This window comes from Typopeltis vanoorti, chromosome 16 (assembly GCF_054136105.1).
Source record: "Typopeltis vanoorti isolate ZY-2024b chromosome 16, IOZ_Tvanoo_1.0, whole genome shotgun sequence".
Lineage (NCBI taxonomy): Eukaryota > Metazoa > Arthropoda > Arachnida > Uropygi > Thelyphonidae > Typopeltis > Typopeltis vanoorti.
In genome coordinates this window covers 62,660,454-62,686,004 of record NC_143564.1, presented here as the reverse complement: position 1 = coordinate 62,686,004, position 25,551 = coordinate 62,660,454, and the positions used below count along the sequence as shown (strand labels likewise).

Genomic DNA, 25,551 nt, shown 5'->3' with positions numbered 1-25,551 from the left:
ATTGCATTAAACAATTACCTTAAGAAGATCAGGATAAGAACTGCGATCTAATTAATGCAATTGTTTGTTGCTACAAGTCATGGAAGCACTCGATTTTTGCCCTTTTGTTGGAAAGACCGAGATTTGAATTCCGTCTAAGACACGAAGAACCATTATGAGGGCTTCTCGACTGAATGTGAATTAGCTGGTCTCGCTTGAGTTGCTTCGACCTTGTCTTAAAGGCAAGTCTTCCTTTGACTGCATCAAGGAGAGTATAATTTATTATAATTTAGCAGTTGCACTGAAATATTCTATTGTAATATTAGATGGTTTTACTTGAAATACGTTAATTTTCAACTGTGAAAAATATTCTTTTCGAAAATTACAATTTCTGTTTATGAGAGGTAAGATTAGAAAATTTTCGATTATAAAATTTAAAAGATTCTTTGTTGCATTACAATAAAATGATGAGTTCCACCTTTATGTACGAGTACACTGAAGAGATGTACAATAATTACATTCAGGGGGGATTCTTAGAATTTAATTTTGGTTCTTTCTATTTACGTTTCTCGTTATTATTAATGCTGCTGTGTTTTCATTGATTTTTAGGAACTTTCAAATGCGTATCAAAACATGACAGCAACATAAATCGATCGGAGAAATAAATGAAACAAAAAAAATAGTGCCACCTACAGTCATTTTTTGGAAATTGTTAATTACCTATATTTATATTTCTTCTAAATGCAAACATAAATAGAAAATTCCTGTAGTGAATTACAATCTATACTTCCTGCATTATCACTATTCACACAATAAATTCTCTCTCTCTCTCTCTCTCTCTCTCTCTGTGTGTGTGTGTGTGTGTGTGTGTGTAAGATATACAACTATTCTCAATGCTCATAGGTCATTAATTTTTATTTTTCAAACGTGCTGGCTTTTAGGATTTTTCTTTCTGTTTTTCTTTTTCTTTTCGCATCTCGCATCTAAAGGGAGTCAGTATATTTTAGTAATTTTTAGCATTATTGAAACTACTTAACCAGCACCTTTAATATCCCGGTATTCTCCCCATATTCATTGAAGATGAACATCGACGAGGACAAATCTACTGAGATTCACGCACTTGAATTCAATATTATGAGCGACACGTCTTATTATCTTTAACGGAAGTTTTATTCTCTGAAGAGACAGCACGAGAATTCAGAAGTAAGATCAAACTAAGAGCACGACGATAGAATAAAAATGCAGTTGTAAAATATTAACAAGAATGCCTACATTTAAAAATAGGTATTTTAAAAGAATAAAGTTCAGAGTTAATGAGTTTATTAAGTTTAGAAACTTTCATAAAAATATATAATGCATAAGTAATTATTAGAAAACGTGACTACATTGTTAGCATTAATTACATTTTAGGATGACTAAAGCGACCTCATGCGTTAAATATTTTATTGAGTGAAATTAACAGTCCATGGTTAGTGTTAATTGTCTGTATTGCAATTTTTTTGCATTGAATCTATTGCAGATGCGAACTTGTGGAACAACTGTAGTTAGCTAGGCAAAACTAGTTTAATAATGAGGAATTTATACTACGAAACATGTAAATGAACACATATAGTGACGATGTTTAAAATCATCGACGTGGATATTTGAACAGGAATACAGCGACCACTGCCAAAAAATAAATAAATAAATAAATAAATAATGATGAAAATAAATAATGTAAATTGAGTTCAATTTTTTTAATGCAGTTTCATTTTAGGATATGTATATCTACTTCTGACCAATTCTTGTCACAAGCGAACAAGAAAGTTGAAGAATAATTTTATAAATAAAGTATTATTAAGAAAATATATTTTTGTTCCTCTGAAGAAATGGGAAGTGTATTAAAATAAATCTAGAAGAGAAGCGCTGAAAGAGTAAGAAAAGGCTTACGATGCTTTTATCCGCAAATAATGAGATTATGACTCTCTCTCTCTCTCTCTCTCTCTCTCTCTCTCTCTCTCTCTCTCTCTCTCTCTCTCCCTCCCTCGCTCTCGCTCTAAGTAACATGGCTAATTTATGCTGGAAACTACATTCATGCAGATCACTTTCTTAGCTCCATTAAGTCGATATCTCTAAGAAGATGGCTAGCTTTTGTGCTTCGTGTAGATATCAAGTTTCTCTATGAAATTTCATATCTGCGTAAAGCCCGTATGAGATGTCCATTATTATTGTTAACCGACAAGCTTATTTTTCCAGTAAAATTTAATATCTCAAGAAAATATTAAGAGAAGTTTTGATTTATGACTTATTTCCGTCACTTAATTATGCAGTTTTTTTCTGTTTTCTTTTCTTCTTTTATTAATACCCTAACACAAAGCTGTCTTCTTCTCAAAAGATGAATTCAAGTATTTTATTTTTTTAGGTAAGCAACATAGTCGGATAGTATTAAATTTTAATTATATTCTTAATACCGAAATTTGGGGCCTAAACTCTTTGACTTTTGCAGTGAAATTTATTAATGTTTGCTAAGATATTAAAAACATTTTCTTTTTTATATCAATTCCATACTATTAAAGTACAGCATAGCACTTTTTCAACCCGCTTGAAGCTACCAATAAGCGGAGTTGCGGTCATGCACTGAGCGATGAAATTCTTTACCATCTAAAATACTCACAAACGCGCATGTCACAGCGTTATACGAACCTTCTGCCTGTTGGTTGACCAGCGGAGACACTAATCACTCAGCCAAAAAGCAGGCTAATTTCCGATCGAAATATTTCATGGAACTAGATAATTAATTAAAAAAAAGCTCATTATCGATTTTGATTCTAGTCACCGACTAGAAAAAACTTTTCCTAATTTTTTTCTTTTTTTCCTTTTTTGATTCCTGAATTACTCCTTGACACAAGTTGCTCTTTGACTTCTGGAAGAAACTCTGATTTTTAATTGTCCATAGAACACAACAGCTATACGCTGATGACCCTAATTCTACCACCGTTCCAAAATTCCACCGAAATCTGCAGCAATGCAAATGAAAAATACAAATCTTCTCAATTTCCAAAGAAAAATTACTGCTAAAAGACCGTTGTCAACAATCTTTGGAAAATGAAAAGTATTTAGAAGAGATCATTTATTTATTCATTTATTTATAATATTATCTAGCGATATGCATTCCCACTTCTTTTTTTCTCTCTTTAAATATAGTCACATCCAATAGAAATTTATATGTCGGGTGCACAAAAGCCATCTATTACCTCATTTGTACCCAATAAAAACATCTGCAATATTAATTAAAAAAAAACAAGGGGGAGAATATAAACTTATTTTTATTAAACAAAAAAGATTTTATTTTGTCGACTCTGAAGCTATTCACCAAATGGCAAAATCTACTCGTCACAGGCGAGTAAGTCGACTCATTTGTCGAGCCCTGATTAAAGACATTCACGAAATGCATCTTAGCTGGAGCAAATAACATCTAAAGAAGGACATAACTAAAAGGCAACTCCTTCACGTAAGATGTACTGGCTTCCTATGTTAATTTTCTACTTAATTATTATTCGAAAGTTTGGGATTTTGAACCACCACCACCATCTCGAGAAATTACCACCAGAAAGAGAAAATACCTGTTTATACATCTTATCTTTTCCACATTAAAACACATCTTGTATATCAAACGACGTCACTTCATAATTTTTGGATATTCAGCATTAAAAAAAAGGATAAAATTGGTCATGTACTCACTGCTTAATAGCCATAGAGAAATGCACTTTTCCAAATCATTCGTTTTTCGTTGAAAAATAAGGAATTTAGTCTTAAAATAAGGTTGTAAAATTAAAACCATGAAAAATAAAAGGACGAACATCGTCTTATTTTGCGTGTATTCCATAAGTTTTACTCTGAGAACCCGGATGAAAGTCAGATAAGTAAAGCGCTGAAAACTATAAAATGTCAGAGATGCAAACAAAGATAATTGACATATCAGAGTTAGATTCTAGTTTGATTTTATAAGAAAAACGTAACTACACAGCATCGACTTCCTTTTATTTGGCTTTCTCAGACAATAGTCTCCTACAAAGCCAATCAAGAGTTCTTGCCCGCTTAGGTTAGAGCTAGTCAGGAGGAGAATGAAAGCAATTTGTCCACAAAAATATACTTACGTTCTCTGAAGAACAGCTTGTAATACAAAAACGAAAATAACGTATTCTTATTGTTTGCAACCTATGACTTTACGGTACCTTAGTGGTATCATTTTCATTCTCTCTTTCTCTCTGAAAGTAGCAGTGTGGCTGTAATGTTGTAGACGATCATGGCAAAATTAAGAAGACTAGGGTTTTGTATCATAATACCTTAAAATCAACTTTTATAAATAAATTCGATTTATTTCAACTAAAAATAGCAAGAATCGTATTTTATGTAATATTCTAAAATACCTTTTACCGATTCAGTTTTAAATTTAAAATCGCATTCGAATTCCTTCTAGAACAGAAGAAATATTTATAAGAATTTTCACCTAAAAGGCGAATTAGTCAGTCTTATAGGTACACGAGAGGGATTTGTTTCAGCCCAAGCCTCCATGGCAGAAATTCATCATCGAAGACAATGCAAACTAAGCAGATAGGGTTGGTCACAATATGAAGAAAGTATGGCTATAGAAATACGGATGAGATAAATAACAGTATATTAATATCGTAAAAGGTAATTGTCATTTCTAATATATGATTTGGTAATCGAATATACAAAGAATTTTCCTACAATATTTTTACAAATACTTTCTTGTGTTCTTTCATTTTTTTCTTTATGGTTTCTTCACAAATTATAACTTGAGGTTGACTATGAACTAAACATTCAGCCTGTCTCGTAACCGAAATCAATTCAAATGAAACAGATATAATCACATTCAAAGAATGGGCTGTTTCCTCAATTCGTATTAACTACTTAGCTACCACTCCAGAGCAACCGCCCTCTGGAATATCTTACAGAAGATGGCTCGCTACCGCAATTGTTCACAGGGTTAACCTGTGCAAGGAAAGGAAGAAGATTTAGCTATGTTTAATTAGCAGCTATCACTAGAGAACTCGCTAGTAAACATACCGAATAACGAAGCACTACAATATCCCTTTGTTGTAGTCGGTGAAATGAATAAGAGGATTGCACTCATATGCTGGTACAATAAAGGATTCATTTTTATATAGAAGAAACAAAACGATCTCGGAGAGAGATTATTTTTAACTAATAACAGAGTGTTTTAATTTGTGGTGTGATGCACTTAATATACAAATGAGTAGAACAAAGTATAAAGAAATGAGTGCCTTTTAGATTAACAACATGAATATATGGATACACGAAACAAAAATAAAATGAAATTAATTTTATTTAATTTCTAAATAAATTATAAACAATAAGTTTGCAAACAATAAGAATATATTTTCGTTTTAAGAATATATTTTCGTTTTTGCATTACAAGCTGTTCTTCAGAGAACCTAAATTCCGTCTGCATCTCTTTGTGCTACCATGTAGTGGTCTCTAATCAGATACATTTGAAAGCCATGACCGACTTCTCATATTTCGCATTTATAAAGGGGTCATTATACTGCAGCGAGTACATTTTATGCTGCACTGTCCTTTAGTGATCTTTGGGTACATAGGAATTGTCTAGATCAAGGTTTCCCAAACTTTTCTTTTTCCGTGGCCGGGTTATTTTAATACTTTATCTTCGTGACCCACTAAAATTTTTATGGCCAATAGGTAAAATAAAACAGATTTGAATGTTCATAGAGTTTTCATTTATTATTATTATAATAAAGAAGCATTTACTCGTACAAAAAATATAAAGAAATTAAACTAATACCAAGTAATTTATTAATGAGAAGTGTTATGCTGTTGTTTGTTAACTAGACTTCAGGTTTGGGGGAAAAGATGATAACTTTATTTTTAAATCCGGTTCGACTTCCAATCGGTTTCTATATTTATTTTTTAGAAAAATCAGTGTTGAAAAGCTTGTTTCACACTTATAGGTTGTGACAAAAGGCATTAGAAATTTTATTGCTTTTTCTGCTAAAACTAGACAGCCCAAAATCCATGAGTGATTGAGCTACTTTACCGCGAACAAAGAGACTGTGAAATGGCGATGACGACGCGAACAGAGCGCGTTTTTCGTCTCTATTAATTAAATTATTTATTCATTAGTCCCGATTAAACGCTATTTACTTGTATTTTAGAGTTTTGTGATAAAAAAAAACAACTCAAAAACGAAACACGGTTTTCGAGAGTGTTTTTTTACGCGACCCGGCATTTAGCTTTCGTGACCTGGTGCAGGGTCGTGACCCACCATTTGGAAAACGCTGGTCTAGACAAACAAGAATGGACATGGCGTTAGTACTTAATATATGATAGCGGGTGCATATGAAATATTAAGAGACATTTAAGATGAATGTTTGGTTGCTTGTTGTTTGGGATCTTCTCGGAAAGGATGATGCAAGAAACATAAATAACCTAATATATGAGGGCAGAACATTACTAATAAACGAGAACGAAGAGGATATGCAGAACATAATTAATAAACTAACAGTGAGTTGTGATCATTTTAAACTAAAATAAATGCACAGTAAACGAAACAGTTACAACTATATATATTAAGCGATAGACTCTATCCTTCGCTTAATATATATAGTTGTTTCCGAGACAAGGACTATTGGAAAGAAATGGGGGGGGGGGATTAAAGGCTTTGGAGAATGATGCAAATTAGCTAGATAGAAAAGATCGTAATGAAACAAGTACTTGAAAGAGCAAACCAAATAGAAGATTGCTGAATGATATCAGGAAGAGGGAAATAAAATTCTTAAGGACATTCCAAAAAACAAGTGGGAATGACCCTTGTGATCAACACAGAAAAACTACATCGAAAAAGAGGAAGAGGTCGACCGAGACATCGTAATACGAAGGCAAACGGCAAAAGTACATGCACATCTTTAGAGATGCATACGATAATAATGTGGAAAACTATGGTTGCAACCTCAGAATCGGAAACGTCACCTGAATGAATGAAAGGAGAGATTCGAATTCAGTTTACTGACGATCACTCTGATTTTTTAACCCTTTTTACATTTTACTTTCAACCCTTTTTACTTTTAATCCTTTTTACATTTTACTTTTAACCCTTTTTACAGTTTACTTTTTGCTACTCTTCATGAAGAGTTTGCTACTCTCAGATCGAAAGAATTTTTTTTTATCCTAGAAACTTTTCTTTTTGTCTTCCTGAATAAGATAAAGCTCATGAACGCATGCAGTAAATATATTAAACTGTTTTCATGGCATTAATCACTTGTTGTTAACTCTAAATAACCCACAAAGCTTTCCTCATGGCGCTGAAGTTAATGCTAGTCACCGCAACAGTTTGTGCGTAACACCGGTGATAATGGTTTAATTAGAATTACGAGCTGCAACGAAGAATATCTGGGACAATTTAGCGTATTATGGTATTATGTTTGTTAGTTGCAACTGTTCATCGGCTATTTTGTCTGTCTTTCGGTATAAAAAATCCTAGAGGTAATAAAGAGTTACCTTTTTTTCCTTTCTGTTTTTAATGTTATCGAAAACCCTAAATTACTTTTCATAATCACAAGTATCTATTAACAACTTGTGGGAAAGCGCCCCAAGCTGATTTTTTTTTTTTTCAATTTTTCGTTTTCTCCATAGAAAGAAAAAAACTGCAAATTCTAAATTTTTACCTTTTCTTATATATAATTATAAATTATGTAAAATTAATAAAAAAATTATATAAAAGGTACATCTAAATATTAAGTCTGAATAAAAAAAATAATGTTTATATAAGAAAATGATTCCAACACCATTTTCAAACCTTACGTCATTTCTCTGATTATAAAATTGTTATCAAATATTACAAATAAAGTGGTTTTAGTATTTATAAGTTTAAATAAAACAGTTGAAAATCATATATATGTTGCCGTTTATGATCTATCAGTCATACACTATTCAGTTTTCATTGAAACTGCGTTTAAAGAAATAAACACTTTGGTGAACTTTTCAGAAGTTGAAGAATAGAAACTTTGATGTTCATGATGAATTTGTATACGTTTCTGGAGTTAATCTACTAAAATGCACAATCCCAGGTAATCCTATATGCTCAGATTATTACTACCATGCCAGGTTTAACGATCCACTGCTAATGGACCCATTGTAGCTACTTTCCTTAATAAGGTCTCTTGCATGCATTTAATTGTTTTATACAGGAAACTAATGAAGACATATTTTTCCATAAGGGCAATTACTTCAAATTTTTTGAAAAAGAGAAATAATTGAAGAAAATAAATTTAGTTAAATAGCTCAAGCATTATGTAGCTAATGTTATCCATTATCTAGATAATGGTTGAGCTAATTTTAAACTCCATTTGCTTCCTTTAAGGATGCAGGTAATGACGTCACAATATAAAGATGCACAAAAAATTTAGATATTTAAATTCTATTATGAAAGTGAATGCATTGATTAATCTGACAAAATAACAGTTCTGCGTGCTGAATAATAATATTTAAGCTGCATTAGCACATAAAAAGATTTTTTTATCGAAATCAATCTGAATAAATCTAAAAATATATATCGCCTGAATGAAAATATCTCGAACATTTGAAATATTACGCAGTGGAGCAAAAAAAATAGGGTAGTGACTATAAAAAAAATGTCCAAAGATTACACACGTCAATGGACCAGGCGGAAAAAGTACTAACCCGATATTATATTATCTTTATCTTATAATGCAAAACTGCTGGAACAGTAGCGACATCTATATGATGACAATGTTTTTTCATGTTTTTTTGATAACAGAATTTTCTTCGTATTATCATTCGATATATTTTGATGGAACGTTATCAAATATTCTCTCTTGAACTTGACGAAAGGATTTGAGATTGTTCGCCTCACTACGGAACAAGACAACGATAGACCGGCGAAATATTTTAGACACATATTACCATATCAACTTAAACTAGGTGTCGAATGAATATGTTAATGATTTTCTCAAGCAAAAGTCTTTGACGTAACCTTAGCTCAGAAAGCCTTCTTTCGATGCGTACTATCATATCAGAGCACTGCGAGGATTTATTCTGGCTCCGTGGAAAAATTTGATTATATTACTACGTAAACAGGTAAAATAGTTTTATAAATGCATATATTGTTACTTACCCACATGTATGCTATCATGTTGGCACGTGACCAACTACCGAATTGTAACTGACAAATGATTCCCAATATACTTCATGGTATTTATGTTTCGGAAAAAATAGTGTTTTTTTTTCTTTTGGTTTCAATTAATTTATAATCAATTAGTGAGCATACAAAGCGAGTGCCCACCTATTTGACAATCTGGAAATGTGACTCGGTTGCCACACAATGTAAATCTAATCATTGAAGCCTCATAATGTATCGCGAGTGTTGACGCTAATAAAATTGCCCAATTTATTCAAACGAATGAATTACTGTTTTCTAATTACGTATTTATTTGTTTGTAATTATGATTGTATTTACTCAAGAAAATGATTTCATGTGAATGAATCTGATGAAGTAATGAAAGACAGTTGGGGAGATTATTGTCTCAAAGAAGGAATACTATTTATTGATTTCAAAAGAAACAGAAAGAGAAAACAGCAGATTTAACGGTATGAAAGAAAAACTCTTTACACAATAAAGAATATAACAGATGGTGACTGTTTTCTCCAGTGTTAACCTTATATCATTTGAAAAAAAAATATTTCGACTCAATAAAGTCTCTTGTTGGTATACTAACACTAATTATTGAACAAACGTAAAATATTCTCAGTCACAAAGGCCATTATTTAATGATGAACAGAAATATAAACCAAAAATGAAATGCATGCTCCAGGGAAAGACAATATTCTAGATTATGAAAGACGATCTCAACTGAGGATAGTTTGGAAAAGTAAAACGTAGAAATTAATCTAAAAATGACTATGTTATTAGAGAGCAAAATGAGAGAGGGAACAACAAAATACTAAAATGATATTTCAACAATAAAATATAAAATGTTTAGCATCGTAATAATGAATGAGGAACTGGTAAAAGGAGATAAGAGAGATATTGTTAAAAAGTGTTGCATGTCGGGAAAAAAATCTAAACGAGCTCCAACAATGACTATGAAAGACAGCAGGATACGAGACGATAAGATGCCATAAATAGAATGCTAATCATAAGGATGGGTGATTGCGATGATAAAAGTGCTTGATAACGCATCGTAGATTTGGTAGAACAAATGTTTTGTAAAAAAAACCTAAAGAAAGTTCCTAAAATGTAGAGAAGTGTTGAATTATTAGAAACATGATATAAAAACAGTGGAAATGTGATAAGACATCATTAAAAGATAACGGGTATTTAAAATTTATCCAAAGTTAGCAACAAATGCAAAGAAAATAACTTAGATATCTGATATTCTTTCTGAAATAATTAAAGAACAAGGTGGTTCTTAGTTGCTTTCTTTGTCCAATAATATTCTCTTCTTGTTGGTTTAAGGGGTTTGCTTCTTTTGAGGGACGAAAACACCGAGTTTCCTGGATTCAAATCCCTCCATCTCTACCTCCATATGAGACCGATTAATTCGCCTTTGATTGAAATGTTCTTATAAAGGTTAATAGCATCATAGATGGGAATCGAACCCAGGTCTTTTCAATCGAAGGGTTCCGTGCAAATACGGAGATTCCATGTGAAGTTATAAAACTGCTTAAAATATTTAATCATCATCTGTGTGAAAGGAATGAAAGAGGTCTCGATAAAATTTTAAGCTAATGCATTACTTTGGATTAATAATTAGTGTTAGTATAAAAGCTGAAACTCTTCATGGAGTTGAAAAATATTTTTTTTTCTTTTTTTCTTTCTCTGTCTTTCTCTTTTTTTTTTTTTTTTCAAACAACTTAATATCAACACTAGAGAAAAAACAGTCACCTTGGTCTATTGTTCCGCGATATTATAGTTTGCTTTTGGGAATATTATTAAGGGCTTCCCCATTAAATGCATTTCCTCATATAGCCTGTAGATGCGAGTATTAAGGAGTAGAGCATAATGAAAAATGATGATATTACTGGATTCTCTCTATAAAAAAAAAAAAAAAATTGAACGGCTAATGTTTCTGATCTTCTTGTAAGAAATTTAAGGATTTACGTCCGGATGCTCCTTCTGATTTCCAACCTTATTTTAATCTACCATAAACTTGATATTTGTCTGACTGATAATATAATGTTTGGGAGATGGCATTGTAATTATGGCTGAAAAAGAAACCTCATGTAAGGGAATAAAGCATAACATAAAATGTTCGTTGACGGAAATGGGATTCAGAAGCGCGATTTATGGATGCACAATTCTTCGAGGCAATGAGTTGAGCTCCAGGTGGAAAAAAGGCATCCCTTTTTATTCATAACTGTCATTTGTACATTCATAAATGTTTAAATGTATGATTCTAACATTTCCATTGTTAAAAATATAGAGGTAATCGGAACTAGACAGTAAGGACATTTTAATACATTCTTAGATGTATTGAAATGTCCTTACTGTCTAGTTCCCGATTACAAGTAAAGAATATAATCATTTGAATATCCCTTTGATAGGAAGCATGCACCGTTTTTATCGAGTTTAGTATTTGGCCAATGATATTCTCCCTTGACTTTCAGAGAAATTGTCTACAGATTCTTCCTGAAATGGAAGCTATTTTTTTTTTTTTTTCAAATCCTTATGCGGAAACGGCAGAGTGGTTTATTTTCGGGAGCCTTGGTTTCTCTTCTGAAAAACAGAAAAATATAGCCTTCGAACCTCACTTAATATGCACAATATAGCCGTCTGAATATTACGCTTAGTGGGTTGGTGCGTTTCTAAATGACACTGTTTTGAGATTTATACACTTTCAGCTTTCTCGTTCTGAACATTCCGTATCCAAATGAACTCACCAATCATATATAAGTTACTGAACTCTCACAAGTACCGAACTACCTACAGTGACCGGCTTAGCTTTTCTCTAAATAACATCTGATGAAATTAACCATTATATTTATATTCGGTAAACAGTACTTGGATCAATAACATGAAACCCAGCCAATAAATGATAATTTTTTACATAATTCTTATTCCTGGCGCATGTTTTAATAGTCGGTAACATTTCAGAATTGTCGCAGTGATTACGAACAGTACTAAATAACACAAAAAATAATTTTAAACTATTAATTTTCAATCAGGGGCTCACTTTAGTGAGTACGGGTGTGGCAAACCCGAGGTACCTGATGCGGGACCATGCCTTACTTCATGTAATATACATCTGTTATATTATCTGTAGACTGGTCCCTCCTCTTCCTCCCTTGATTCTTTCTTTCTTCTTTTCTTGCTCCTTCCCTCGAATGCTATTAGAGTATTCGAGGGGAATCTTTCCTATTTTTCTATGTCATTTCGTCTTGTGCTAACAGGACATTATCAAACGCTGTAACATGATCAGGCCATTAAAAATGTTCATACCGCATCGTCCGTCGCGCGGATTACCAAGGGACGCGTTCGGGTTTTAGGCAGAGGGACCCTTTCGAAAAATATGTTACAGTCTCCCTTAGACACCACTCCTCAGCACTCTGCTAGAGGAAACTTCATCAATGGGCCCGGTACCCGTTTGGGGAGGTGTTTAGGGGCAGCGCAAAGAAATGGTTCTGCAAAAGGACGGAAATGGCAACGACAACGACATCAGACTATGGCTTTAGGCAACTGGAACATCTTCTCTCTGACAGGGAAGGAGTTGGAACCGGTTGAGGAAGCCAAGCGCTACCGGCTAGACTTAGTCGGGCTTTCTTCAACCAAGAGGAGAGGCTCTGGAACTGTCGACCTGGATAAGGGGTGGAAGCTCTACTACTCTGGTGTGAGCCCGACAATGTCTGCTCAGGTGGGTGTGGGGATACTCACAAGCCCCCAGCTGTCAGACCGTGTTGCTGAGTGAATCCCATTGGGGGGACGGGTATGTGTGTTAAGGCTTCAGATGAAAAACCATGATTTGGCTGTGGTGCAAGCCTATGCACCTAATCTGGAGTCAGAATACTCTGCCTTCCTAGAGGAAGTGGATGCTGCTTTTGACAGGGTGGCAGACATGGAATCAGTCCTGCTAATGGGCGACTTCAATGCACATGTTGGAACAGATGACCAGACATGGAGGGGTGTGGTTGGGAGGAACGGTTCCCCTGACCTTAACGCGAATGGGTTGAAATTATTGGACTTCTGCTGTACTAACAGCTTGTCCATAATGAATACCTTCTTCCAGCACCGAGAAGTCCATAAGTATACCTGGTACAGGGATACACTAGAACAAAGGTCTCTGATTGACTTCTTTATAGTCTCAGCAGACCTATTTTCCTCAGTGTTGGACGTTCGTGTGAGAAGAGGGGAAGAGCTGTCAACCGACCACCACCTTGTTGTGTGCACTCTGTGGCTTCAGAAACCAGATGCTACCATCAACGCTGGTAGGCCTAAGCAGCTATACCGCGTGAAATGGGAGGCATTGGAAAATGAGACTGTGAGGAAGAATTTTACAGATGACATTTCCTCCAGGTTCAAAGAGATTCCCAAGCATACTGCAGATGTTGAGGAGGAATGAAAGCTGTTCAGAACAGCTGTCACTGCCCCTGCACTCTCATGGTGTGGCAGAAAGCGGCTCGGCGTGGCAACGGGCAGTGAGAAAAGGACACCTTGGTGGAACCAAGAAGTCCAAAAAACTGTCCGGGCAAAAAAGGAGTCCTACCTAACATGGCTTAGAGTCAGGTCACCTGAGATGCGTTTGCGGTATGCTGAGGCACGAAAAGCTGCTGCTAAGGCAGTAAAGACAGCAAAGCAGAAGGCTTGGGAATCCTTTGGAGAAAGATTAGATTCATCCTATGCAAATGCAAACAAAGTATTCTGGCAGACCATCCGCCGCCTTCGAGGGAGAAAATCGTGCACAGCAATGGTAATTAAAGCCTCTGATGGTGCACTTTTAACAACCGAGAAGGATATCCTCCACAGATGGAGGGAATACTTTGAGAGCCTTCTTAACCTGGGTAGCCCAGCAGTTGTGGACATCCGAGAGGTGCAGATCGGGGCAATGACTAGTCTCACAGAAGAAGAGGTCCATTTAGCAATAAAATCGCTAAAATCGGGTAAGGCTGCTGGCGATGATGAAATTCAGCCCGAAATGCTAAAAGCCTTAAATCGAGACGGTGTTCTCTGGCTGACTCGAGTGTGTCAGGCTGCTTGGATATCTGGGCGAGCATCAAAGCAATGGCAGACAGGCATAATAATACCAGTCTTTAAGAAGGGAGACCAGAAGGATTGCAGTAACTATCGTGGCATCTCTCTGCTCAGCCTGCCTGGGAAAGTGTATGCTAAGTGCTTGGAAAGACGGTGCAGGAGCATAGTTAAGTCAAAGTTCCAGGAAGAACAATGTGGCTTTCGTCCTGGTAGAAGCACAACTGACCAAATCTTCACTTTAAGGCAAGTCTTTGAGAAATCTTGGGAATATGCCAAGAATGTCTACACATGTTTTGTGGACTTGGAGAAGGCATATGACCGGGTTCCTCGGGATAAGCTTTGGCAGGTAGTACAAGAGTATGGAGTGGATGGTCAACTATTAGCTGCCATCAAGTCCCCGTATGAATGCCCAGAGTTTTGTGTCAGGGTAAACAGCACAAAGTCTGAACCTTTCACAGTCTCCGTTGGCCTCCGCCAAGGGTGTGTTTTGTCACCCCTCCTTTTCATAATATTTATGGACTGGATTGATAGGCACAGCCGAGGCAGTAAGTGTGTCAGAATTGGAAAATGTAGTGGACTTCTGCTTTTTGCAGATGACCTAGTTATGCTTAGCGCTTCCACAGATGACCCTGGATAGGTTTGTAGCTGTTTGTGCAGCTACAAACAGCTACAATGAAGATCAGTGTGACCAAAACGGAAACATTTGTGGTCTCAAGACAACCATCCCAGTGCACTCTACATGTAAGTGGAGTCCCAATGAGGCAAGTGGAGAAGTTTAAATACCTTGGGTCCATATTCGCGAATGATGGAAAGTGGGACGTAAAGCTAGATACTTGAATTGACTTAGCAAGCTCAATATTGCGGGAGCTTGGCCGTTCGGTAGTATTGAAGAGGGAGTTAAGCCAGAAGGCAAAGCTGGCTGTCTTCAATACAGTCTGTCCCCATCCTCACCTTATGGTCATGAGAGTTGGGTAATGACCGAAAGAATGCGGACACGAATCCAAGCGGCTGAAATGAGATTCCTTAGAGGGGTTGCGGGGCTGACAAAACTCGACAGAGTCAGAAGCTCTTCAATTCGGGAAACCCTCAATACTCAACCGCTACTTCTCCGTGTTGAGAGATCACAGTTACGCTGGTACGGGCACCTGGTCAGAATGCAACAAGAGAGGCTCCCTCAGCAGGCCCTCTTTGCCAAGCCAGAGGGTGGGAGGCCACGTGGAAGGCCAAGGACTCGCTGGATAGATTATATCCAAAACCTTGGGTGGACACGTTTGGGAATCCCAACTGAACACCTGAGCTTGGTGGCAGAGGATCGTGACCATTGGAAGCTCCTCTTGCAGCTGTTTCCCCCACAACCCAATTAGGAAGAGTGAGCCTTGAAGATGTAATTTTCAATCCTAGCGTCAGTGCCAATAGCGATCAATATCATTCCATCACCGCATTTGCTTCTAAAGGCATTATTTAATATTAATATTAAACACTGAAGTTTAATTAGTAAAGGAGAGAAAGTTGTTTATTTTTATTCTGACTATCATTCAGTGTAATTTTGTAAGTACAGGAAAAAAAGAGAGAGAGAGAGAGAGAGAGAGAAAGAGATAAGAGAAACGATTGAAAAATTAATGACCATCAAATGTGTGCTAACATAAAAATGTCGTTGCAGAGATGAACAAAAAATTAATTGCGTCTCAAGAAATGAAGATAAGAAAAAAAAAGGGGGGGGGGAAGCTAATTTTATTCGGGATCCCCAGTATCCGTAAAATAATTATCGAGAAAAAAAAAAGTTTCTTTTACTCAATTGAAATTAGTTTGCCATGAGGAGATAAGTGCGGGCATTAAGAAGAACTAGGCAAGGTAGCGCGTGAAAATTATTCTCGATGAAGTATTGGTTGAAGACTAATACCACACGGCTGCCATTAAGTAAAAAAACTGCGTTTATAATTCCCGAAATTTATAACGAGTTTTTGAATTCAAACACGCCCTGGTTGTGTATCTCATTTTCTTGCAAATGGAAACAATGGCGCTCAACCTTTCGTGACAAAAGGTCGTTAAAGGTGTTCAGCTGTGACGTCAGCAAGAGATGGAAACTAGTTTACTGTAAATTAACCCAAACGGTATACTGCGTGACACGATTCAGACTACAGAATGTTACGAAAATAGCTTGAAAGTGTTCTATGCAACCAACCACTTCTGGTTACAACCTTATCGTTATAATGGCAGTTGCGAAAGAGGAACAGCAGGTGGTTGAAGTTACTTGTTGGTAAGCTCTGCACAATAAATCATAAAAGCAGAATTTAACGGGACTTTAATTAACGATTAATCTATAGAGGAGTATAAAGTTGTATACCAATCAGCATGTATCCAGCTGGAGTATCTTCCTTATAACGTGAAGAATCAGTTCGTCATGTGGACGACTTGAGTCTGCCCCTAAGCCAAAGATGTACGTAGTTCACAATTTCAAATAGTGAAATGTTGTGATTGACTGGAAATTAATCACTGTTATTAGACCTACAATATGTAACCTATCTAAAAGAATATCACTGTGTGCTTTCTTTCTGATCAATCATTTCAAATTAAGCGCGACGGAAGGGTTATTTATTATTATTTTTTTTCAACTACGTTAAGCAGTTGAGTCATTTTTCCATTTTAGTACATTATCTCTGTTCACATAAAAAATAATTAATTGAATATTGACTTATATTCCTATCTCTTTAAATGATAAAACTGTAGAAAATGTACAGATTTAATTTAATTGATATATTTTTAAACCACGAACTCTAAATTTTTGTGAATATAAACATCTTCAATTTATTCGGATAATCTCTCCCTCGACATGGAGAGGGATAGAAATCCCTTTCTTCTGATTTTTAAAAATAAAAAAATAAAACGCTTAACTTGCTCAGAAAGTAAATTAAAAAAAAAAACGTTAATATCTTCATTTTCAAGAATTACAATCAGAATGAAAAGTGAAATACTTGAGCTCTTACAAACCTCAGAACATCGTATAACAAACCTCAGAGCAACTATCCTTCTAATTGCTAATAGAAACACACCAGTGTTTTGTTTTTTCTGTTTCTTCATTCAAAATAAGAGTAACTTTCTGTGGCGAAGATGCACGTGCTCATATCAACCTCAACTGCCATTTCTAAATCTTTCAAAAAAAAAGATGGGAGTGGTGTGTAGGGCCAGCACAAGAGTGCCATTGCCAATCTAAACTTTGTCCTCTCATTTCCTCAAATTATTTTACACGACGCTTACTGAAATGGTTGTTTCATAAAAATCAATCCAACTGTCTCGATTCAGTTTTGTTTGGAACCATTACAACAAAGATTATTGTTCATACAAGCACACAATCTGAGTTAATCTTTAAAAAAATTAAGATAAATACATAAAAATACCTCATGAAGAACTCCAGAGTTACATCACGTGACGAGAAAGTACTTTCGTAATTTTCTGTTAATTTTAAACGACAAAACTTCTTTTCAAAGACAAACAACGAAGTAATTCACAAATCTCATCAACATTCGGGAAACCAAAACAAAACGTATTATTGTTACAGACCTAAGATAGCGTGAGAGGAAACAATTATGCTTTAGATGCGTGCGCACATTGACAATTACCCCTTGGGTGCAAACATCGTCGAGAGGAGTTGAAACTTCAGCCTCTTAAAAAAAATTCCCAAGCTGTTTGTCGATAATGGAATTGTGTACGTTGTTATATGCTTATGACAAACAAAACAACCACTTAATAAGCATAAGAATCGCCTTGTACGGTGGTGGAATAAACGGCGCTAAAAGTGAACATCAAAAGGTTTTCTCAGAACTGAAATTAAACACCTTTAGGAAAATTGATGAGTAGGACAGGAAAAACAGTCAACGTTTTCAAAACCATATCGATTTCCAATAATTTAGTTCCCACAAGTACCCGCATCGCATTGTTCATCAGAATGGCGTTCGCGCAGCTTCTAAAACAGAACAGTGGAGCCCTTTTTGGAAACGTCTGAAGGAAAATGATGTCACTACTGCTAACAAAGGAGTTTTATACTGTATTTATAATGGAGTCTTTTCAATATTTAAGAGAACTGCAATTACCGGAAATAAGTGTGCAGAATCACTCGACAGCGAAAAGGAGTTGGAAATAATCTTAACTTAGCAACTGCCTCCCGCATCTCTCTTTCTCTACTCTTTTCAAGATTTGCGTAATGGAGTTGCATCGGGTGCCTAAATACTGTCGGATATCTGAGAAAGCGCTCTGTGGCAATTTCACCAGGATGGGATTTCTACACTCCTATCAAGTGATATTCAGATCAACGCATTTCATTCAGCATGGAATCTAAGACGAGTGCATGACTTAGCATACAAATAGGTCAAAAATATATTTCTGGATTTTCTCTCTTAAAGTGAAATCTCGGAAACTGTGCAGCAGTAGCGTCTTGGCAATACTGAGAATGGTGTGATAAACAGAAAACGTCAACCCAAGCATTAGGTACGTGAACAGAAATGATCCATGGCAGAAGATTGAAGGATCAACAGTATCGTAAAGTCAAATACGAGTAAATGTGTTCAGATAGGTGAGCGGCACAACCAAGGACTAAGAGGGAGTGTATCTGATACATCACGGCTAGTCATTGGAGATAAAAGCAGACTTTTATGCTCCACTGTTCAACAAAACTGTGTACTTATGCATTCGTTGTACATTTAGTGTTTCTGATCGGATTAGCAATATGGCTTTTCTTTATTCCTTCAAATGAATCGTGAAAAGGATTATATTTCTGCATTACATTGAACCATTAAATAATAAGTTTTTTGGCTCTTAGATTATCCTAAAGCAAGGGTATCAAACTGGCGGCCCGCCGGCAACATGCGGTCCCCAAAGCAATTTCTTGCGACCCATGAAGCCTCAAGGAAAGATGAAAAAAAAGGATGGTTGCTTTTTATAATAAAACAGAAATACCGTATTTACTCGAATATAATTCGCCCTCGCGTATCACTCACACGCCTGATTTTACTTTAAGAAAATAAAAAAAAAAAACCGTTTTGCATATACATCGCACACGAAAATAAAGTTTAACCACTTTCAGGTCGGGGCGATAACTCGCTCCCTGCGGTAAACAGCATGCCCTCCCCAACTGCCACTATATTGCGAGGAAAACAAGTAGTTTTATTTTACCACTGAATAAAGTACAGAGATGTTTGCTGTCTGTGTAATATATTTCTCAACATGTGTAATATAGTTCTTTAGTGCGATTAGACAACTGGGATGAACACGGCACTAACTAATGAATCACATGTCTCCTCTCACATTAACCATGCTGTTTAGACTCAAGCAAAACCATATGTTGCACTAGCAAACACGGTGTGTCTCAGTGCAACAAAATTTCAGCTAACGCTTTTTATTCCCATGATATAAATGTAATAAAAATATTCTTTATTTTTTTTAGTTGTCATAATCATTATACTATTATTTTATGTCTTGTAATAACTTAGAATAAATAAAATTTTTGTTATTAATTTTCCAATTTATTTATACTCATTCTTTCACTTCCCTTCGATTCTAATTAGTGAAGGTTTTTTTAGTCGAAATTGTTTTGCGGCCCACTTGAGATACACTTTTATAGCAAATGGCCCTCAGTACAATTGAGTTTGGTACTCCTGCCCTAAAAGAATTAAAGCAATTACCTGTAAAATGTATATGTTTTCTAGCAGATTTTCGTGTGAGATGTAAAATTTAAAATTGTAGGCGGAAACACCCTCTAGTCACATTGATCTGGTCATATGAGACTTAGCTCATTCCAACCAAAAATGATACCGACTGGACTACAGAATACGGAAATATGAGGTATCACGCACATTTACTTGTCGTAAGGAAGGTCATCCTAAAAGTAATATCACGTTCTTTGCAGCGCAGTTTTACCCTTTGGAAGTTTCAAACAATTGCTTGCAACTTCATTAATTTCTGTAATTACTGAAGTTTGTTTGTTTGTCATGTGAGGTTCCCCCAATTTCCCCATCCATTTCTCTTAGGACCGATTGAATTTGTGCCCTCCACTGAGGGACTTCCAAGTACTCGTATGTATTTTTGTCTGTAGATGCGTGTGTCGGGGACGGTTTAAGTGTTCTGAGAGACGAAAAACCCTGGTTTCCCGGGAGAAAAAATCCTCTACCACCGTCTGAGACTGGCAAACTCACCTTTAGTCGAAATAGACCAGATAAAGATTTCTCACGTCATAGATGGGAATTGGACCCCGTTCTTTCCAACCAAAGGGCTTCGTCTATACCGACTGAGCTACTCAGGTCCTTCAGTTACTGAAGCTAACGTCATTAGATTCTTTTTTTGTATTCAGTATTTGAAGAAATAAATACGTCAAAACATAATTTAAAAAAAAGAATTGTTTTAAACTCTTTAAAATATTCGTTTTGCATCTTTAATCTTAAAAATCTTAATCTTTGAATTTATGGAATGACTCTATTCCTCGTATGACTACTCCTTACAGTGTTATTCTGATCTCCCAAGAGTGTAACATCAATTGAGAATGACTCCTGACTGAATCAAAAACTCTGCTGTGAAGCTAAATAATCGATGCGTTAAATGCAACAACAAAAAAAAAAAAAAAAAAAAAAACGAAACTACATCTCTTAGAACTAATGTTTCCATTCGTTATTCAGGTTAATATCCAAGGCATGAAGATACCATACTTATTACTAACTTTCCCAGATAATTATCAGTCGCGCGGTACAAGAAGCGCATACAAATTCCAGGACCAAATTATTGAGTATATTTAAATGGTTCCATAATTAGTAGTCCCACATCCAAATTAGTAGCATAAACCAGTTACAATATTTCAAGAAAAACATTCCTTTTCAGACATTTTTCAGAAATCCATCACATTCTTTAACTTGATATGAAAGTGAAATAGACGCTACCGTCTTGTCAATGTCAATTTATGAATGACACTCAGATGTCACAAAGGCTTTTAGCAGATTCATTGTTTCATTTTAGAGTACTTCCCTCTTCTTTATCCTAGCTTCTATTTCTTCCATTATTTTCTTAGCCAAAGCTTACGCAACCTCTCTGCTCCTTAAGTGATTCATCTTAAAAGGACAAATCTTCACGCCAAGTTCAGTAAGGAACTTCCATTCTTGGCATCCCATATGTTATTCACAGCAGATATTACGCAAACATGAAGGCTACCGTTTCCAAGGTAACAGCTTCCATTTTCTAGAGACAACAATGAAAGCTATATTTACTGCTCCTAACCGTAGCTTCTGAAATATTCTAAGTACGCTCTTTTTTTAAAAGAAAAACTCTTCTATGCGAAAAAGTTTTGATAAAATCACGACTGGGGAGGTGAAGAAGGGAGACATTTCCGTGAGGTGCATGTGTGCGACGCATCTCGATATCAACTCTGTTAATAAAGCTTTTTACGGGACGAAACGGCTAGAGGTTATTAAATAATAAGAAGCAGCACTGTGTCGTTCTGATGGGTCATGCGATAATAAGGAATGATGGATGCATTTCCGAGTGGAGTTCATATAAGTGTGGCTACTACTTTCTCTTTGTGCTGTCTTATCCAATTTTAAATTTCAAATTATTCTCCGAATAAAAAAAGAAAGAAGTAGCAACCATTCTTCGTATAAGTTGATCCTATGGAGAAGAATGTTTCCTAGGAATGTCTGTAGATTTGTCTACTTCTTTTAATCATAAAACACACAGTTAACTCATTAAATAGAATTTATAGCTGAAAGGATTTTTTACAATATATCTGTATTAACGGGGTGTGGAAAGTGAGTCATGTAGCATTACATTACAGTAGCATTACTACCGAAGGAAACTTAATAAACGTTTTAAGAATTGTAGAGAATAGTAAGAAAGTGTGTATTATATTTCCAAAACACGTTCAGCGGGATAAAAAGGGTTAAATGAACCACACAATATTCAATTTCGATTTATAATGGAATTGGTATCTGTGTATGGTGTATGCACGAACGAATTTTCGTGCGATATTGGCAAGTGGACTACAAAACCACTTTGATTAAAAATATTTTAGGTCGCCTCCCAAGAAGTTGAGGCTTTTCTTATGAATGATAAAGACTCTGATACTTTTGCAATTGGCATGATTACTTGTGATTATTTGCTTTATTGTACTGCCTGAAAAAGTGTGTGTGTGTGCGCGTGTGCGCACGCACGCACGCACACACACACAGACGCACGCACGCACGCACGCACGCACACACACACACACACACAGTTTTTACTATTTGTAAAAAGAGCAAAATATAAAAAAAAATTAATTTACTTCTTATTGTAAAGATTATCATAGATTCCTTGTGTCGCTATCTATTTTCCAAGGCGTTTCTTTAGTTAATATATATGTTAATATATAGTGCTCCTAAGTACACGATCTTCTACCTCTCCTTGTTTATATTTGGTTTCATTAACATCTGTAAACAAAAATACTATATTAAAAAAGATAAATGAAAGAATTATTCTGACACTTGCTCTGATCAAGAGTAATGCTAATATATATACGGTATTTATTACGGTTGCCTACTTAATATGTAGTACCGATATCACCAGTGAGCCTTGTATATTAGGTGTCGTTAACCTTTATCATTAACAACAATTTACGAGACACAAAAATGAAAAGCCAAATGGATTTTCTAAACAAACACTAATGGTGTTAGAAAATCCATTTGGCTTTTTTCTTTCTTTCATTTAGGATTCCATTTCACACAGGAATTATATTAATTTGTTCCAAGACAGTTCTGAGAAAGACATATAATTAAACTTTGTTCTTTGTGTTTATTTTTATGCAAGTTGGAGTTAATTAAAACTAAATTTAAAACCTTTGTAGTAAAAAGAAGAGACCATTAGCAGTGACACGTGGGTTTGCCTTTGATAATACAATACAGCTGGATGGACAATAACGTTTGACCTTTTGTCAATAATATGAAAAACGAATCGTTTTTTATCAAATCTGGTACAATAATTATAAAAATGATAATAATTTAGAATGGACATATTTTACTTAATCTGTTTTTTTTTTTTAAAAATTATATTCCGATATATCAAATTATTCTGATGTTATTTGTTATACATTTTGAAAGATGGACGTCAAGGAGATAAAAACTGAAAATACTATTAAAACATCACAGAATAATTCAACAATTATAATGAACAAGAAGAATATAAAAAAACACAGATAGATGAGAAATGTATGCCTTTCTCCTTTTCTTTTTATAATAGTGTCATTCTTTTATGAACAGCATTGCGTCTGCTTTTGTTAAAATCAACAGTAGATTTTTTCTACGCAACAATTCTTCCACCAATATTTTTCCTTCTTTGTTATTAATGCCAAACGAAAAAATTCCCATTTTAAATGCAGCTAATTCAACAGAGTTTACTTTGCATTCGGTTTTATCGTGCTGTCTTGCAACTGTCTAATTTCAAGAGCGACAAAGTTACCTTCTTTGAGTTTGGCATTATTCAGAGCATGATTTGAAAGACCTGGATTGGTTCGAATCCCGTTAATACATGAAGAACTTCATATTTTCAAATAATGAAAGTGAAGTAGCTGATCTGATATGAAGGTGGCAGTGGTTTTCTGCTTTCCCAAAAGTTGGAGCCTTCGATCTTTCGGCTGTAGCCCCGACTGCCAACAACAGCATTATTCAGATATCCGTTTTAAGTTTGTAATTTTTTAAGTGACTCCTATCAACGAAAAATTGTGCACCTATAATAGTCCATGGGCAGGATAAAGATTTTTGTTATTTTTATTTAAAATAAAAATAAGAATTTAAAATAAAAATAGAGGTTTTGAAGCATTTTGCATAGCAAAACAAAATTGTCGCAACACTGTTTTTCCATCTCGCATATTACCAGATAAGCAAATGCAACAGGAATACTAATCTCAATTGTATGCAATCTGAGACTGATACATAACATGCAGGTTTCCATAAACATGCATATGCTGTTATAATATGATTACTCCTCTGTACCTTGTACTTTTATTAGAAACTGTAAAATAAAAAAAGTGCATCACGTGATGCAATGTTTTTTCATTCCAAATATACGAGCATCTCACAATGGTTGTGTAAAACTAGTTTCCAGTCATGTTATCAAATCTCATCGACGTGTCCACTTCAATGTAAATATATATACGTCTATAAGTAAAAGACAATCTCCATGAGAAAAGTTATTCTGTTTCAAAGTTCCAGAATCCAATCGATATCGTAAAAACAGAGGAATCGACTAGTTGGGCGAGAACTCAACAAATCAAGGAGATGGGGAGGATCTCATTATACGCTAGAAAATAACAAACAAGCTTAGGTTGCCGCACGTAGGACTTTCTAAAGATAGGTTGCATGTCAAAGAAGGAAAACAAAGGACCAAAATTTTCGTATAAGCCGAAACAGGATTTTCGATTGGCAATTTCCTTCCACCTGAATCCTTACGAAGCGGTGTTAGATCACGTGAGTTCGAACATACAGGAAAATTGATCTGCTGCCAGCTGGGGTAATGGAGTTCGGGGTAAACTTGTGCACTTCCGCCTCGTGTCTCCGGAATCTTCAGATAACACTGCGTTTTATGTTTCCTTTCTTGGGCGCGAGCTTCGTGGAAAGTGATAAAGCCGCAGTTTTCATCCATCAGACACAACAGATATGAAGGTCTCGTAGTGCACGTTTGGGGGTATTAAAGATGAGAGGGTGGAAGTCATACGTTCCTGTGAATGTCTCGGAGAACTACCTTATTTGATGGCGAAAGATATTCTAATTTAAAATATGGTCTGAGTGTGTCACGGCGAGATGAATAATAAGGTTGGCAAGGAATTCTGATTGAATTTTCTTTGTTAACAGATAGAGAAATTCAAATCTGCAGTGCTGGATTTTGAAAGAAAGAATTATCTTAATTGTGATATTCTCCAGAAATTTCAAAGTCAACGATGGAAATAGTTAAGAGCTAAAAGTAATTCATGATTACCAAAGCAGGAAATTGTTGGCAGCTGTAACTCATCGATTTCTCTGGATTTTGTGCAAGTAATTGATCCCAAGTCAAAAATATTTTTCTAAAAACATTTATAGTACTTTTTTTTTCTTGTTGGGTGAATTATATCCTCTTTACCCCTCTATCTTTTACTTTATCAACATGCAATATGTTTTCATTTATGAAGATACCGCTTATGCAAACCTGTATTTCCAGCATATTTTTTGCGATGTCAAGAGGGCGATACCACATTTGCCCTTTGGTTCGGGGGCTTTTTCATGTGAAGATTAATTAGAAGATTAATTATCGGGATCTCTCAGTTTTGTATTATTAGTAGTATTATACAC

The 25,551-nt window shown here is 35.3% G+C and overlaps 1 protein-coding gene across 4 annotated transcripts in view; it reads left to right on the top strand.

Moving 5' to 3' along the window:
* The window catches only part of LOC150098069 (synaptotagmin-5-like), a 172,130-nt gene that overhangs the window by 121,175 nt on the left and 25,404 nt on the right, over positions 1–25,551 (top strand). The window contains exon 1 of one of the 4 annotated variants that reach the window (XM_090406702.1): positions 25,180–25,257. The exons of the other annotated variants lie outside the window; for them this stretch is intronic. The gene's annotated coding sequence lies outside the window, so the exon portion shown is untranslated. Of the gene's footprint in view, positions 1–25,179; positions 25,258–25,551 lie in introns of those variants that run through there. 4 annotated transcript variants of the gene reach the window in all.